Below are 16,707 nucleotides of genomic sequence, written 5' to 3'. Positions count from 1 at the left end.
TGTCAGACAGTCACATAGAGTGATAGTGATAACATCTATCCATGGTTCAAATCCTGACACAGCTATAAACGGTCACCATGGTGTTAGACAGTCACAGAGCGATAGTGATAACATCTAGCCTTGGTTCGAATCCCGACACAGCTATAAACGGTCACCATGGTGTCAGACAGTCACAAAGAGTGATAGTGATAACATCTATCCATGGTTCGAATCCCGACACAGCTATAAACGGTCACCATGGGGTCAGACAGTCACATAGAGTGATCTTGATAACATCCAGCCTTGGTTCGAATCCAGACACAGCCATAAACGGTCAGCATGGGGTCAGACAGTCACATAGAGCGATAGTGATAACATCTAGCCTTGGTTCGAATCCCGACACAGGTAAAAACGGTTACCATGGTGTCAGACAGTCACATAGAGTGATAGTGATAACATCTAGCCTTGGTTCGAATCCAGACACAGCTATAAACGGTCACCATGGTGTCAGACAGTCACATGGAGTGATAGTGATAACATCTAGCCTTGGTTCGAATCCCGACACAGCTACAAACGGTCACTATGGTGTGAGACAGTCACATAGAGTGATATTGATAACATCTATCCTTGGTTCGAATCCCGACACAGCTACAAACGGTCACAATGTTGTCAGACAGTCACATAGAGTGATAGTGATAACATCTAACCTTGGTTCGAATCCTGACACAGCTATAAACGGTAACCATGGTGTCAGAGAGTCACATCGAGTGACAGTGATAACATCTAGCCTTGGTTCGAATCCCGACACAGCTATAAACGGTCACCATGGTGTCAGACAGTCACATCGAGTGATAGTGATAACATCTAGCCTTGGTTCGAATCCCAACACAGGTATAAGCGGTCAACATGGTGTTATACAGTCACATGGAGTGATAGTGATAACATCTCGCCTTGGTTCGAATCCCGACACAGCTATAAACGGTCACCATGGTGTCAGACAGTCACAAAGAGTGATAGTGATAACATCTATCCATGGTTCGAATCCCGACACAGCTATAAACGGTCACCATGGGGTCAGACAGTCACATAGAGTGATCTTGATAACATCCAGCCTTGGTTCGAATCCAGACACAGCCATAAACGGTCAGCATGGGGTCAGACAGTCACATAGAGCGATATTGATAACATCTAGCCTTGGTTCGAATCCCGACACAGGTATAAACGGTTACCATGGTGTCAGACAGTCACATAGAGTGACAGTGATAACATCTAGCCTTGGTTCGAATCCCGACACAACTATAAACGGTCACTATGGTGTGAGACAGTCACATAGAGTGATATTGATAACATCTATCCTTGGTTCGAATCCCGACACAGCTACAAACGGTCACTATGGTGTCAGACAGTCACAGAGAGTGATAGTTATAACATCTAGCCTTGGTTCGAATCCCGACACAGGTATAAACGGTTACCATGGTGTCAGACAGTCACATAGAGTGATAGTGATAACATCTAGCCTTGGTTGGAATCCCGACACAGCTATAAACGGTCATCATGGTGTCAGACAGTCACATAGAGTGATAGTGATAACATCTAGCCTTGGTTCGAATCCAGACACAGCTATAAACGGTCACCATGGTGTCAGAGAGTCACATAGAGTGATAGTGATAACATCCAGCCTTGGTTCGAATCCAGACACAGCTATAAACGGTCAGCATGGTGTCAGACAGTCACATAGAGTGATAGTGATAACATCCAGCCTTGGTTCGAATCCCGACACAGCTATAAACGGTCAACATGGTGTCAGAGAGTCACATAGAGTGATAGTGATAACATCCAGCCTTGGTTCGAATCCAGACACAGCTATAAACGGTCACCATGGTGTCAGACAGTCACAGAGAGTGATAGTGATAACATCTAGCCTTGGTTCGAATCCCGACACAGCAACAAACGGTCAACATGGTGTCAGAGAGTCACATAGAGTGATAGTGATAACATCCAGCCTTGGTTCGAATCCCGACACAGCTATAAACGGTAACCTTGGTGTCAGACAGTCACATAGAGTGATAGTGATAACATCTCGCCTTGGTTTGAATCCCGACACAGCTATAAACGGTCACCATGGTGTCAGAGAGTCACATAGAGTGTAGTGATAACATCTAGCATTGGTTCGAATCCCGACACAGCTATAAACGGTCACCATGATGTCAGACAGTCACATAGAGTGATAGTGATAACATCTAGCCTTGGTTCGAATCCCGACACAGGTATAAGCGGTCAACATGGTGTTAGACAGTCACATGGAGTGATCGTGATAACATCGACCCTTGTTTCGAATCCAGACACAGCTATAAACGGTCACCATGGTGTCAGACAGTCACATAGAGTGATAGTGATAACATCTAGCCTTGGTTCGAATCCTGACACAGCTTTTAACGATCACCATGGTGTCAGACAGTCACATAGAGTGACAGTGATAACATCTAGCCTTGGTTCGAATCCAGACACAGCTATAAACGGTCACCATGGTGTCAGACAGTCACATAGAGTGATAGTGATAACATCTAGCCTTGGTTCGAATCCAGACACAGCTATAAACAGTCACCGTGGTGTCAGACAGTCACATAGAGTGATAGTGATAACATCTAGCCTTGGTTCGAATCCTGACACAGCTATAAACAGTCACCATGGTGTCAGACAGTCACAGAGAGTGATGGTGATAACATCTCGCTTTGGTTCGAATCCAGACACAACTATAAAAGGTCACCATGGTGTGAGACAGTCACATAGAGTGATAGTGATAAGATAACATATACCCTTGGTTAGAATCCCGACACAGGTATAAGCGGTCAACATGGTGTTATACAGTCACATGGAATTATAGTGATAACATCGACCCTTGTTTCGAATACAGACACAGCTATAAACGGTCACCATAGTGTCAGACAGTCACATAGAGTGATAGTGATAACATCTAGCCTTGGTTAGAATCCCGACACAGCTATAAACGGTCACCATGGTGTCAGAGAGTCACATAGAGTGATAGTGATAACATCTAGCCTTGGTTCGAATCCCGACACAGCTATAAACGGTCACCATGGTGTCAGACAGTCACATAGAGTGATAGTGATAACATCTAGCCTTGGTTTGAATCCCGACACAGCTATAAACGGTCACCATGGTGTCAGAGAGTCACATAGAGTGATAGTGATAATATCCAGCCTTGGTTCGAATCCCGACACAGCTATAAACGGTCACCATGGTGTCAGACAGTCACATAGAGTGATAGTGATAACATCTAGCCTTGGTTCGAATGCTGACACAGCTTTTAACGATCACCATGGTGTCAGACAGTCACATAGTGACAGTGATAACATCTAGCCTTGGTTCGAATCCCGACACAGGTATAAGCGGTCAACATGGTGTTAGACAGTCACATGGAGTGATAGTGATAACATCGACCCTTGTTTCGAATCCAGACACAGCTATAAACGGTCATCATGGTGTCAGACAGTCACATAGAGTGATAGTGATAACATCTAGCCTTGGTTCGAATCCAGACACAGCTATAAACGGTCACCATGGTGTCAGAGAGTCACATAGAGTGATAGTGATAACATCCAGCCTTGGTTCGAATCCAGACACAGCTATAAACGGTCAGCATGGTGTCAGACAGTCACATAGAGTGATAGTGATAACATCCAGCCTTGGTTCGAATCCCGACACAGCTATAAACGGTCAACATGGTGTCAGAGAGTCACATAGAGTGATAGTGATAACATCCAGCCTTGGTTCGAATCCAGACACAGCTATAAACGGTCACCATGGTGTCAGACAGTCACAGAGAGTGATAGTGATAACATCTAGCCTTGGTTCGAATCCCGACACAGCAACAAACGGTCAACATGGTGTCAGAGAGTCACATAGAGTGATAGTGATAACATCCAGCCTTGGTTCGAATCCCGACACAGCTATAAACGGTAACCTTGGTGTCAGACAGTCACATAGAGTGATAGTGATAACATCTCGCCTTGGTTTGAATCCCGACACAGCTATAAACGGTCACCATGGTGTCAGAGAGTCACATAGAGTGTAGTGATAACATCTAGCATTGGTTCGAATCCCGACACAGCTATAAACGGTCACCATGATGTCAGACAGTCACATAGAGTGATAGTGATAACATCTAGCCTTGGTTCGAATCCCGACACAGGTATAAGCGGTCAACATGGTGTTAGACAGTCACATGGAGTGATCGTGATAACATCGACCCTTGTTTCGAATCCAGACACAGCTATAAACGGTCACCATGGTGTCAGACAGTCACATAGAGTGATAGTGATAACATCTAGCCTTGGTTCGAATCCTGACACAGCTTTTAACGATCACCATGGTGTCAGACAGTCACATAGAGTGACAGTGATAACATCTAGCCTTGGTTCGAATCCAGACACAGCTATAAACGGTCACCATGGTGTCAGACAGTCACATAGAGTGATAGTGATAACATCTAGCCTTGGTTCGAATCCAGACACAGCTATAAACAGTCACCGTGGTGTCAGACAGTCACATAGAGTGATAGTGATAACATCTAGCCTTGGTTCGAATCCTGACACAGCTATAAACAGTCACCATGGTGTCAGACAGTCACAGAGAGTGATGGTGATAACATCTCGCTTTGGTTCGAATCCAGACACAACTATAAAAGGTCACCATGGTGTGAGACAGTCACATAGAGTGATAGTGATAAGATAACATATACCCTTGGTTAGAATCCCGACACAGGTATAAGCGGTCAACATGGTGTTATACAGTCACATGGAATTATAGTGATAACATCGACCCTTGTTTCGAATACAGACACAGCTATAAACGGTCACCATAGTGTCAGACAGTCACATAGAGTGATAGTGATAACATCTAGCCTTGGTTAGAATCCCGACACAGCTATAAACGGTCACCATGGTGTCAGAGAGTCACATAGAGTGATAGTGATAACATCTAGCCTTGGTTCGAATCCCGACACAGCTATAAACGGTCACCATGGTGTCAGACAGTCACATCGAGTGATAGTGATAACATCTAGCCTTGGTTTGAATCCCGACACAGCTATAAACGGTCACCATGGTGTCAGAGAGTCACATAGAGTGATAGTGATAATATCCAGCCTTGGTTCGAATCCCGACACAGCTATAAACGGTCACCATGGTGTCAGACAGTCACATAGAGTGATAGTGATAACATCTAGCCTTGGTTCGAATGCTGACACAGCTTTTAACGATCACCATGGTGTCAGACAGTCACATAGTGACAGTGATAACATCTAGCCTTGGTTCGAATCCCGACACAGGTATAAGCGGTCAACATGGTGTTAGACAGTCACATGGAGTGATAGTGATAACATCGACCCTTGTTTCGAATCCAGACACAGCTATAAACGGTCACCATGGTGTCAGACAGTCACATCGAGTGATAGTGATAACATCTAGCCTTGGTTAGAATCCCGACACAGCTATAAACGGTCACCATGGTGTCAGAGAGTCACATAGAGTGATAGTGATAACATCTCGCCTTGGTTTGAATCCCGACACAGCTATAAACGGTCACCATGGTGTCAGAGAGTCACATAGAGTGATAGTGATAATATCCAGCCTTGGTTCGAATCCCGACACAGCTATAAACGGTCACCATGGTGTCAGACAGTCACATAGAGTGTAGTGATAACATCTAGCCTTGGTTCGAATCCCGACACAGCTATAAACGGTCACCATGATGTCAGACAGTCACATAGAGTGATAGTGATAACATCTAGCCTTGGTTCGAATCCCGACACAGGTATAAGCGGTCAACATGGTGTTAGACAGTCACATGGAGTGATAGTGATAACATCGACCCTTGTTTCGAATCCAGACACAGCTATAAACGGTCACCATGGTGTCAGACAGTCACATAGAGTGATAGTGATAACATCTAGCCTTGGTTCGAATCCTGACACAGCTTTTAACGATCACCATGGTGTCAGACAGTCACATAGAGTGACAGTGATAACATCTAGCCTTGGTTCGAATCCAGACACAGCTATAAACAGTCACCGTGGTGTCAGACAGTCACATAGAGTGATAGTGACAAACTCTAGCCTTGGTTCTAATCTCGACACAGCTATAAACGGTTACCATGGTGTCAGACAATCACATAGACTGATAGTGATAACATCTAGCCTTGGTTCGAATCCAGACACAGCTATAAACGTTCACCATGGTGTCAGACAGTCACATAGAGTGATAGTGATAACATCTAGCCTTGGTTCGAATCCAGACACAGCTATAAACAGTCACCATGGTGTCAGACAGTCACAAAGAGTGATAGTGATAACATCTAGCCTTGGTTCGAATCCTGACACAGCTTTTAACGATCACCATGGTGTCAGACAGTCACATAGAGTGATAGTGATAACATCTAGCCTTGGTTCAAATCCTGACACAGCTATAAACGGTCACCATGGTGTTAGACAGTCACAGAGCGATAGTGATAACATCTAGCCTTGGTTCGAATCCCGACACAGGTATAAACGGTCACCATGGTGTCAGAGAGTCACATAGAGTGATAGTGATAACATCTATCCATGGTTCAAATCCTGACACAGCTATAAACGGTCACCATGGTGTTAGACAGTCACAGAGCGATAGTGATAACATCTAGCCTTGGTTCGAATCCCGACACAGCTATAAACGGTCACCATGGTGTGAGACAGTCACATAGAGTGATCGTGATAACATATAGCCTTGGTTCGAATCCCGACACAGCTATAAACGGTCACTATGGTGTCAGACAGTCACAAAGAGTGATAGTGATAACATCTATCCATGGTTCGAATCCCGACACAGCTATAAACGGTCACCATGGGGTCAGACAGTCACATAGACTGATAGTGATAACATCTATCCATGGTTCGAATCCCGACACAGCTATAAACGGTCACCATGGTGTCAGACAATCACATAGAGCGATAGTGATAACATCTAGCCTTGGTTCGAATCCCGACAGGTATAAACGGTTACCATGGTGTCAGACAGTCACATAGAGCGATAGTGATAACATCTAGCCTTGGTTTGAATCCCGACACAGCTATAAACGGTCACCATGGTGTTAGACAGTCACAGAGCGATAGTGATAACATCTATCCTTGGTTCGATTCCAGACACAGCTATAAACGGTCACCATGGGGTCAGACAGTCACATAGAGTGATAGTGATAACATCTATCCATGGTTCGAATCCCGACACAGCTATAAACGGTCACCATGGTGTCAGAGAGTCACATAGAGTGATAGTGATAATATCCAGCCTTGGTTCGAATCCCGACACAGCTATAAACGGTCACCATGGTGTCAGAGAGTCACATAGAGTGATCGTGATAATATCCAGCCTTGGTTCGAATCCCGACACAGCTATAAACGGTCACCATGGTGTCAGACAGTCACATAGAGTGATAGTGATAACATATAGCCTTGGTTCGAATCCCGACACAGGTATAAGCGGTCAACATGGTGTTATACAGTCACATGGAGTGATAGTGATAACATCGACCTTTGTTTCGAATCCAGACACAGCTATAAACGGTCACCATGGTGTCAGACAGTCACATAGAGTGATAGTGATAACATCTAGCCTTGGTTCGAATCCCGACACAGCTTTAAACGGTCACCATGGTGTCAGAGAGTCACATAGAGTGATAGTGATAACATCGAGCCTTGGTTCGAATCCCGACACAGCTATAAACGGTCACCATGGTGTCAGACAGTCACATAGAGTGATAGTGATAACATCTCGCCTTGGTTTGAATCCCGACACAGCTATAAACGGTCACCATGGTGTCAGAGAGTCACATAGAATGATAGTGATAATATCCAGCCTTGGTTCGAATCCCGACACAGCTATAAACGGTCACCATGGTGTCAGACAGTCACATAGAGTGTAGTGATAACATCTAGCCTTGGTTCGAATCCCGACACAGCTATAAACGGTCACCCTGATGTCAGACAGTCACATAGAGTGATAGTGATAACATCTAGCCTTGGTTCGAATACCGACACAGCTATAAACGTTCACCATGGTGTCAGACAGTCACATAGAGTGATAGTGATAACATCTAGCCTTGGTTCGAATCCAGACACAGCTATAAACAGTCACCATGGTGTCAGAGAGTCACATAGAGTGATAGTGATAACATCTATCCATGGTTCAAATCCTGACACAGCTATAAACGGTCACCATGGTGTTAGACAGTCACAGAGCGATAGTGATAACATCTAGCCTTGGTTCGAATCCCGACACAGCTATAAACGGTCACCATGGTGTCAGACAGTCACAAAGAGTGATAGTGATAACATCTATCCATGGTTCGAATCCCGACACAGCTATAAACGGTCACCATGGGGTCAGACAGTCACATAGAGTGATCTTGATAACATCCAGCCTTGGTTCGAATCCAGACACAGCCATAAACGGTCAGCATGGGGTCAGACAGTCACAAAGAGCGATAGTGATAACATCTATCCTTGGTTCGAATCCCGACACAGCTACAAACGGTCACAATGTTGTCAGACAGTCACATAGAGTGATAGTGATAACATCTAGCCTTGGTTCGAATCCTGACACAGCTATAAACGGTAACCATGGTGTCAGAGAGTCACATCGAGTGACAGTGATAACATCTAGCCTTGGTTCGAATCCCGACACAGCTATAAACGGTCACCATGGTGTCAGACAGTCACATCGAGTGATAGTGATAACATCTAGCCTTGGTTCGAATCCCAACACAGGTATAAGCGGTCAACATGGTGTTATACAGTCACATGGAGTGATAGTGATAACATCTCACCTTGGTTCGAATCCCGACACAGCTATAAACGGTCACCATGGTGTCAGACAGTCACAAAGAGTGATAGTGATAACATCTATCCATGGTTCGGATCCAGACACAGCCATAAACGGTCAGCATGGGGTCAGACAGTCACATAGAGCGATATTGATAACATCTAGCCTTGGTTCGAATCCCGACACAGGTATAAACGGTTACCATGGTGTCAGACAGTCACATAGAGTGATAGTGATAACATCTAGCCTTGGTTCGAATCCCGACACAACTATAAACGGTCACTATGGTGTGAGACAGTCACATAGAGTGATATTGATAACATCTATCCTTGGTTCGAATCCCGACACAGCTACAAACGGTCACTATGGTGTCAGACAGTCACAGAGAGTGATAGTTATAACATCTAGCCTTGGTTCGAATCCCGACACAGGTATAAACGGTTACCATGGTGTCAGACAGTCACATAGAGTGATAGTGATAACATCTAGCCTTGGTTGGAATCCCGACACAGCTATAAACGGTCACCATGGTGTCAGACAGTCACATAGAGTGATAGTGATAACATCTAGCCTTGGTTCGAATCCAGACACAGCTATAAACGGTCACCATGGTGTCAGAGAGTCACATAGAGTGATAGTGATAACATCCAGCCTTGGTTCGAATCCAGACACAGCTATAAACGGTCAGCATGGTGTCAGACAGTCACATAGAGTGATAGTGATAACATCCAGCCTTGGTTCGAATCCCGACACAGCTATAAACGGTCAACATGGTGTCAGAGAGTCACAGAGAGTGATAGTGATAACATCTAGCCTTGGTTCGAATCCCGACACAGCTATAAACGGTCAACATGGTGTCAGAGAGTCACATAGAGTGATAGTGATAACATCCAGCCTTGGTTCGAATCCAGACACAGCTATAAACGGTCACCATGGTGTCAGACAGTCACAGAGAGTGATAGTGATAACATCTAGCCTTGGTTCGAATCCCGACACAACTATAAACGGTCACTATGGTGTGAGACAGTCACATAGAGTGATATTGATAACATCTATCCTTGGTTCGAATCCCGACACAGCTACAAACGGTCACTATGGTGTCAGACAGTCACAGAGAGTGATAGTGATAACATCCAGCCTTGGTTCGAATCCCGACACAGCTATAAACGGTAACCTTGGTGTCAGACAGTCACATAGAGTGATAGTGATAACATCTCGCCTTGGTTTGAATCCCGACACAGCTATAAACGGTCACCATGGTGTCAAAGAGTCACATAGAGTGTAGTGATAACATCTAGCATTGGTTCGAATCCCGACACAGCTATAAACGGTCACCATGATGTCAGACAGTCACATAGAGTGATAGTGATAACATCTAGCCTTGGTTCGAATCCCGACACAGGTATAAGCGGTCAACATGGTGTTAGACAGTCACATGGAGTGATCGTGATAACATCGACCCTTGTTTCGAATCCAGACACAGCTATAAACGGTCACCATGGTGTCAGACAGTCACATAGAGTGATAGTGATAACATCTAGCCTTGGTTCGAATCCTGACACAGCTTTTAACGATCACCATGGTGTCAGACAGTCACATAGAGTGACAGTGATAACATCTAGCCTTGGTTCGAATCCAGACACAGCTATAAACGGTCACCATGGTGTCAGACAGTCACATAGAGTGATAGTGATAACATCTAGCCTTGGTTCGAATCCAGACACAGCTATAAACAGTCACCGTGGTGTCAGACAGTCACATAGAGTGATAGTGATAACATCTAGCCTTGGTTCGAATCCTGACACAGCTATAAACAGTCACCATGGTGTCAGACAGTCACAGAGAGTGATGGTGATAACATCTCGCTTTGGTTCGAATCCAGACACAACTATAAAAGGTCACCATGGTGTGAGACAGTCACATCGAGTGATAGTGATAAGATAACATATACCCTTGGTTAGAATCCCGACACAGGTATAAGCGGTCAACATGGTGTTATACAGTCACATGGAATTATAGTGATAACATCGACCCTTGTTTCGAATACAGACACAGCTATAAACGGTCACCATAGTGTCAGACAGTCACATAGAGTGATAGTGATAACATCTAGCCTTGGTTAGAATCCCGACACAGCTATAAACGGTCACCATTGTGTCAGAGAGTCACATAGAGTGATAGTGATAACATCTAGCCTTGGTTCGAATCCCGACACAGCTATAAACGGTCACCATGGTGTCAGACAGTCACATAGAGTGATAGTGATAACATCTAGCCTTGGTTTGAATCCCGACACAGCTATAAACGGTCACCATGGTGTCAGAGAGTCACATAGAGTGATAGTGATAATATCCAGCCTTGGTTCGAATCCCGACACAGCTATAAACGGTCACCATGGTGTCAGACAGTCACATAGAGTGATAGTGATAACATCTAGCCTTGGTTCGAATGCTGACACAGCTTTTAACGATCACCATGGTGTCAGACAGTCACATAGTGACAGTGATAACATCTAGCCTTGGTTCGAATCCCGACACAGGTATAAGCGGTCAACATGGTGTTAGACAGTCACATGGAGTGATAGTGATAACATCGACCCTTGTTTCGAATCCAGACACAGCTATAAACGGTCACCATGGTGTCAGACAGTCACATAGAGTGATAGTGATAACATCTAGCCTTGGTTAGAATCCCGACACAGCTATAAACGGTCACCATGGTGTCAGAGAGTCACATAGAGTGATAGTGATAACATCTCGCCTTGGTTTGAATCCCGACACAGCTATAAAAGGTCACCATGGTGTCAGAGAGTCACATAGAGTGATAGTGATAATATCCAGCCTTGGTTCGAATCCCGACACAGCTATAAACGGTCACCATGGTGTCAGACAGTCACATAGAGTGTAGTGATAACATCTAGCCTTGGTTCGAATCCCGACACAGCTATAAACGGTCACCATGATGTCAGACAGTCACATAGAGTGATAGTGATAACATCTAGCCTTGGTTCGAATCCCGACACAGGTATAAGCGGTCAACATGGTGTTAGACAGTCACATGGAGTGATAGTGATAACATCGACCCTTGTTTCGAATCCAGACACAGCTATAAACGGTCACCATGGTGTCAGACAGTCACATAGAGTGATAGTGATAACATCTAGCCTTGGTTCGAATCCTGACACAGCTTTTAACGATCACCATGGTGTCAGACAGTCACATAGAGTGACAGTGATAACATCTAGCCTTGGTTCGAATCCAGACACAGCTATAAACAGTCACCGTGGTGTCAGACAGTCACATAGAGTGATAGTGACAAACTCTAGCCTTGGTTCTAATCTCGACACAGCTATAAACGGTTACCATGGTGTCAGACAATCACATAGACTGATAGTGATAACATCTAGCCTTGGTTCGAATCCAGACACAGCTATAAACGTTCGCCATGGTGTCAGACAGTCACATAGAGTGATAGTGATAACATCTAGCCTTGGTTCGAATCCAGACACAGCTATAAACAGTCACCATGGTGTCAGACAGTCACAAAGAGTGATAGTGATAACATCTAGCCTTGGTTCGAATCCTGACACAGCTTTTAATGATCACCATGGTGTCAGACAGTCACATAGAGTGATAGTGATAACATCTAGCCTTGGTTCAAATCCTGACACAGCTATAAACGGTCACCATGGTGTTAGACAGTCACAGAGCGATAGTGATAACATCTAGCCTTGGTTCGAATCCCGACACAGCTATAAACGGTCACCATGGTGTGAGACAGTCACATAGAGTGATCGTGATAACATCTAGCCTTGGTTCGAATCCCGACACAGCTATAAACGGTCACCATGGTGTCAGAGAGTCACATAGAGTGATAGTGATAACATCTATCCATGGTTCAAATCCTGACACAGCTATAAACGGTCACCATGGTGTTAGACAGTCACAGAGCGATAGTGATAACATCTAGCCTTGGTTCGAATCCCGACACAGCTATAAACGGTCACCATGGTGTGAGACAGTCACATAGAGTGATCGTGATAACATCTAGCCTTGGTTCGAATCCCGACACAGCTATAAACGGTCACTATGGTGTCAGACAGTCACAAAGAGTGATAGTGATAACATCTATCCATGGTTCGAATCCCGACACAGCTATAAACGGTCACCATGGGGTCAGACAGTCACATAGAGTGATAGTGATAACATCTATCCATGGTTCGAATCCCGACACAGCTATAAACGGTCACCATGGTGTCAGACAATCACATAGAGCGATAGTGATAACATCTAGCCTTGGTTCGAATCCCGACACAGGTATAAACGGTTACCATGGTGTCAGACAGTCACATAGAGCGATAGTGATAACATCTAGCCTTGGTTTGAATCCCGACACAGCTATAAACGGTCACCATGGTGTTAGACAGTCACAGAGCGATAGTGATAACATCTAGCCTTGGTTCGATTCCAGACACAGCTATAAACGGTCACCATGGTGTCCGACAGTCACATAGAGTGACAGTGATAACATCTAGCCTTGGTTCGAATCCCGACACAGCTATAAACGGTCACCATGGTGTCAGACAGTCACAAAGAGTGATAGTGATAACATCTATCCATGGTTCGAATCCCGACACAGCTATAAACGGTCACCATGGTGTCAGACAATCACATAGAGCGATAGTGATAACATCTAGCCTTGGTTCGAATCCCGACACAGGTATAAACGGTTACCATGGTGTCAGACAGTCACATAGAGCGATAGTGATAACATCTACCCTTGGTTTGAATCCCGACACAGCTATAAACGGTCACCATGGTGTCAGAGAGTCACATAGAGTGACAGTGATAACATCTAGCCTTGGTTCGAATCCCGACACAGCTATAAACGGTTACCATGGTGTCAGACAGTCACATAGAGTGATAGTGATAACATCTAGCCTTGGTTCGAATCCAGACACAGCTATAAACGGTCACCATGGTGTCAGAGAGTCACATAGAGTGATAGTGATAATATCCAGCCTTGGTTCGAATCCCGACACAGCTATAAACGGTCACCATGGTGTCAGAGAGTCACATAGAGTGATCGTGATAATATCCAGCCTTGGTTCGAATCCCGACACAGCTATAAACGGTCACCATGGTGTCAGACAGTCACATAGAGTGATAGTGATAACATATAGCCTTGGTTCGAATCCCGACACAGGTATAAGCGGTCAACATGGTGTTATACAGTCACATGGAGTGATAGTGATAACATCTAGCCTTGGTTCGAATCCCGACACAGCTATAAACGTTCACCATGGTGTCAGACAGTCACATAGAGTGATAGTGATAACATCTAGCCTTGGTTCGAATCCAGACACAGCTATAAACAGTCACCATGGTGTCAGAGAGTCACATAGAGTGATAGTGATAACATCTATCCATGGTTCAAATCCTGACACAGCTATAAACGGTCACCATGGTGTTAGACAGTCACAGAGCGATAGTGATAACATCTAGCCTTGGTTCGAATCCCGACACAGCTATAAACGGTCACCATGGTGTCAGACAGTCACAAAGAGTGATAGTGATAACATCTATCCATGGTTCGAATCCCGACACAGCTATAAACGGTCACCATGGGGTCAGACAGTCACATAGAGTGATCTTGATAACATCCAGCCTTGGTTCGAATCCAGACACAGCCATAAACGGTCAGCATGGGGTCAGACAGTCACATAGAGCGATAGTGATAACATCTAGCCTTGGTTCGAATCCCGACACAGGTATAAACGGTTACCATGGTGTCAGACAGTCACATAGAGTGATAGTGATAACATCTAGCCTTGGTTCGAATCCAGACACAGCTATAAACGGTCACCATGGTGTCAGACAGTCACATGGAGTGATAGTGATAACATCTAGCCTTGGTTCGAATCCCGACACAGCTACAAACGGTCACTATGGTGTGAGACAGTCACATAGAGTGATATTGATAACATCTATCCTTGGTTCGAATCCCGACACAGCTACAAACGGTCACAATGTTGTCAGACAGTCACATAGAGTGATAGTGATAACATCTAGCCTTGGTTCGAATCCAGACACAGCTATAAACAGTCACCGTGGTGTCAGACAGTCACATAGAGTGATAGTGATAACATCTAGCCTTGGTTCGAATCCTGACACAGCTATAAACGGTCACCATGGTGTGAGACAGTCACATAGAGTGATCGTGATAACATCTAGCCTTGGTTCGAATCCCGACACAGCTATAAACGGTCACCATGGTGTCAGAGAGTCACATAGAGTGATAGTGATAACATCTATCCATGGTTCAAATCCTGACACAGCTATAAACGGTCACCATGGTGTTAGACAGTCACAGAGCGATAGTGATAACATCTAGCCTTGGTTCGAATCCCGACACAGCTATAAACGGTCACCATGGTGTGAGACAGTCACATAGAGTGATCGTGATAACATCTAGCCTTGGTTCGAATCCCGACACAGCTATAAACGGTCACTATGGTGTCAGACAGTCACAAAGAGTGATAGTGATAACATCTATCCATGGTTCGAATCCCGACACAGCTATAAACGGTCACCATGGGGTCAGACAGTCACATAGAGTGATAGTGATAACATCTATCCATGGTTCGAATCCCGACACAGCTATAAACGGTCACCATGGTGTCAGACAATCACATAGAGCGATAGTGATAACATCTAGCCTTGGTTCGAATCCCGACACAGGTATAAACGGTTACCATGGTGTCAGACAGTCACATAGAGCGATAGTGATAACATCTAGCCTTGGTTTGAATCCCGACACAGCTATAAACGGTCACCATGGTGTTAGACAGTCACAGAGCGATAGTGATAACATCTAGCCTTGGTTCGATTCCAGACACAGCTATAAACGGTCACCATGGTGTCCGACAGTCACATAGAGTGACAGTGATAACATCTAGCCTTGGTTCGAATCCCGACACAGCTATAAACGGTCACCATGGTGTCAGACAGTCACAAAGAGTGATAGTGATAACATCTATCCATGGTTCGAATCCCGACACAGCTATAAACGGTCACCATGGTGTCAGACAATCACATAGAGCGATAGTGATAACATCTAGCCTTGGTTCGAATCCCGACACAGGTATAAACGGTTACCATGGTGTCAGACAGTCACATAGAGCGATAGTGATAACATCTACCCTTGGTTTGAATCCCGACACAGCTATAAACGGTCACCATGGTGTCAGAGAGTCACATAGAGTGACAGTGATAACATCTAGCCTTGGTTCGAATCCCGACACAGCTATAAACGGTTACCATGGTGTCAGACAGTCACATAGAGTGATAGTGATAACATCTAGCCTTGGTTCGAATCCAGACACAGCTATAAACGGTCACCATGGTGTCAGAGAGTCACATAGAGTGATAGTGATAATATCCAGCCTTGGTTCGAATCCCGACACAGCTATAAACGGTCACCATGGTGTCAGAGAGTCACATAGAGTGATCGTGATAATATCCAGCCTTGGTTCGAATCCCGACACAGCTATAAACGGTCACCATGGTGTCAGACAGTCACATAGAGTGATAGTGATAACATATAGCCTTGGTTCGAATCCCGACACAGGTATAAGCGGTCAACATGGTGTTATACAGTCACATGGAGTGATAGTGATAACATCTAGCCTTGGTTCGAATCCCGACACAGCTATAAACGTTCACCATGGTGTCAGACAGTCACATAGAGTGATAGTGATAACATCTAGCCTTGGTTCGAATCCAGACACAGCTATAAACAGTCACCATGGTGTCAGAGAGTCACATAGAGTGATAGTGATAACATCTATCCA

This window comes from Myxine glutinosa, chromosome 8, assembly GCF_964187855.1.
Source record: "Myxine glutinosa chromosome 8, kmMyxGlut1.1, whole genome shotgun sequence".
NCBI classification, from domain to species: domain Eukaryota; kingdom Metazoa; phylum Chordata; class Myxini; order Myxiniformes; family Myxinidae; genus Myxine; species Myxine glutinosa.
The sequence above is the reverse complement of the archived record's forward strand: the minus strand, read 5'-3'. Positions refer to the sequence as shown.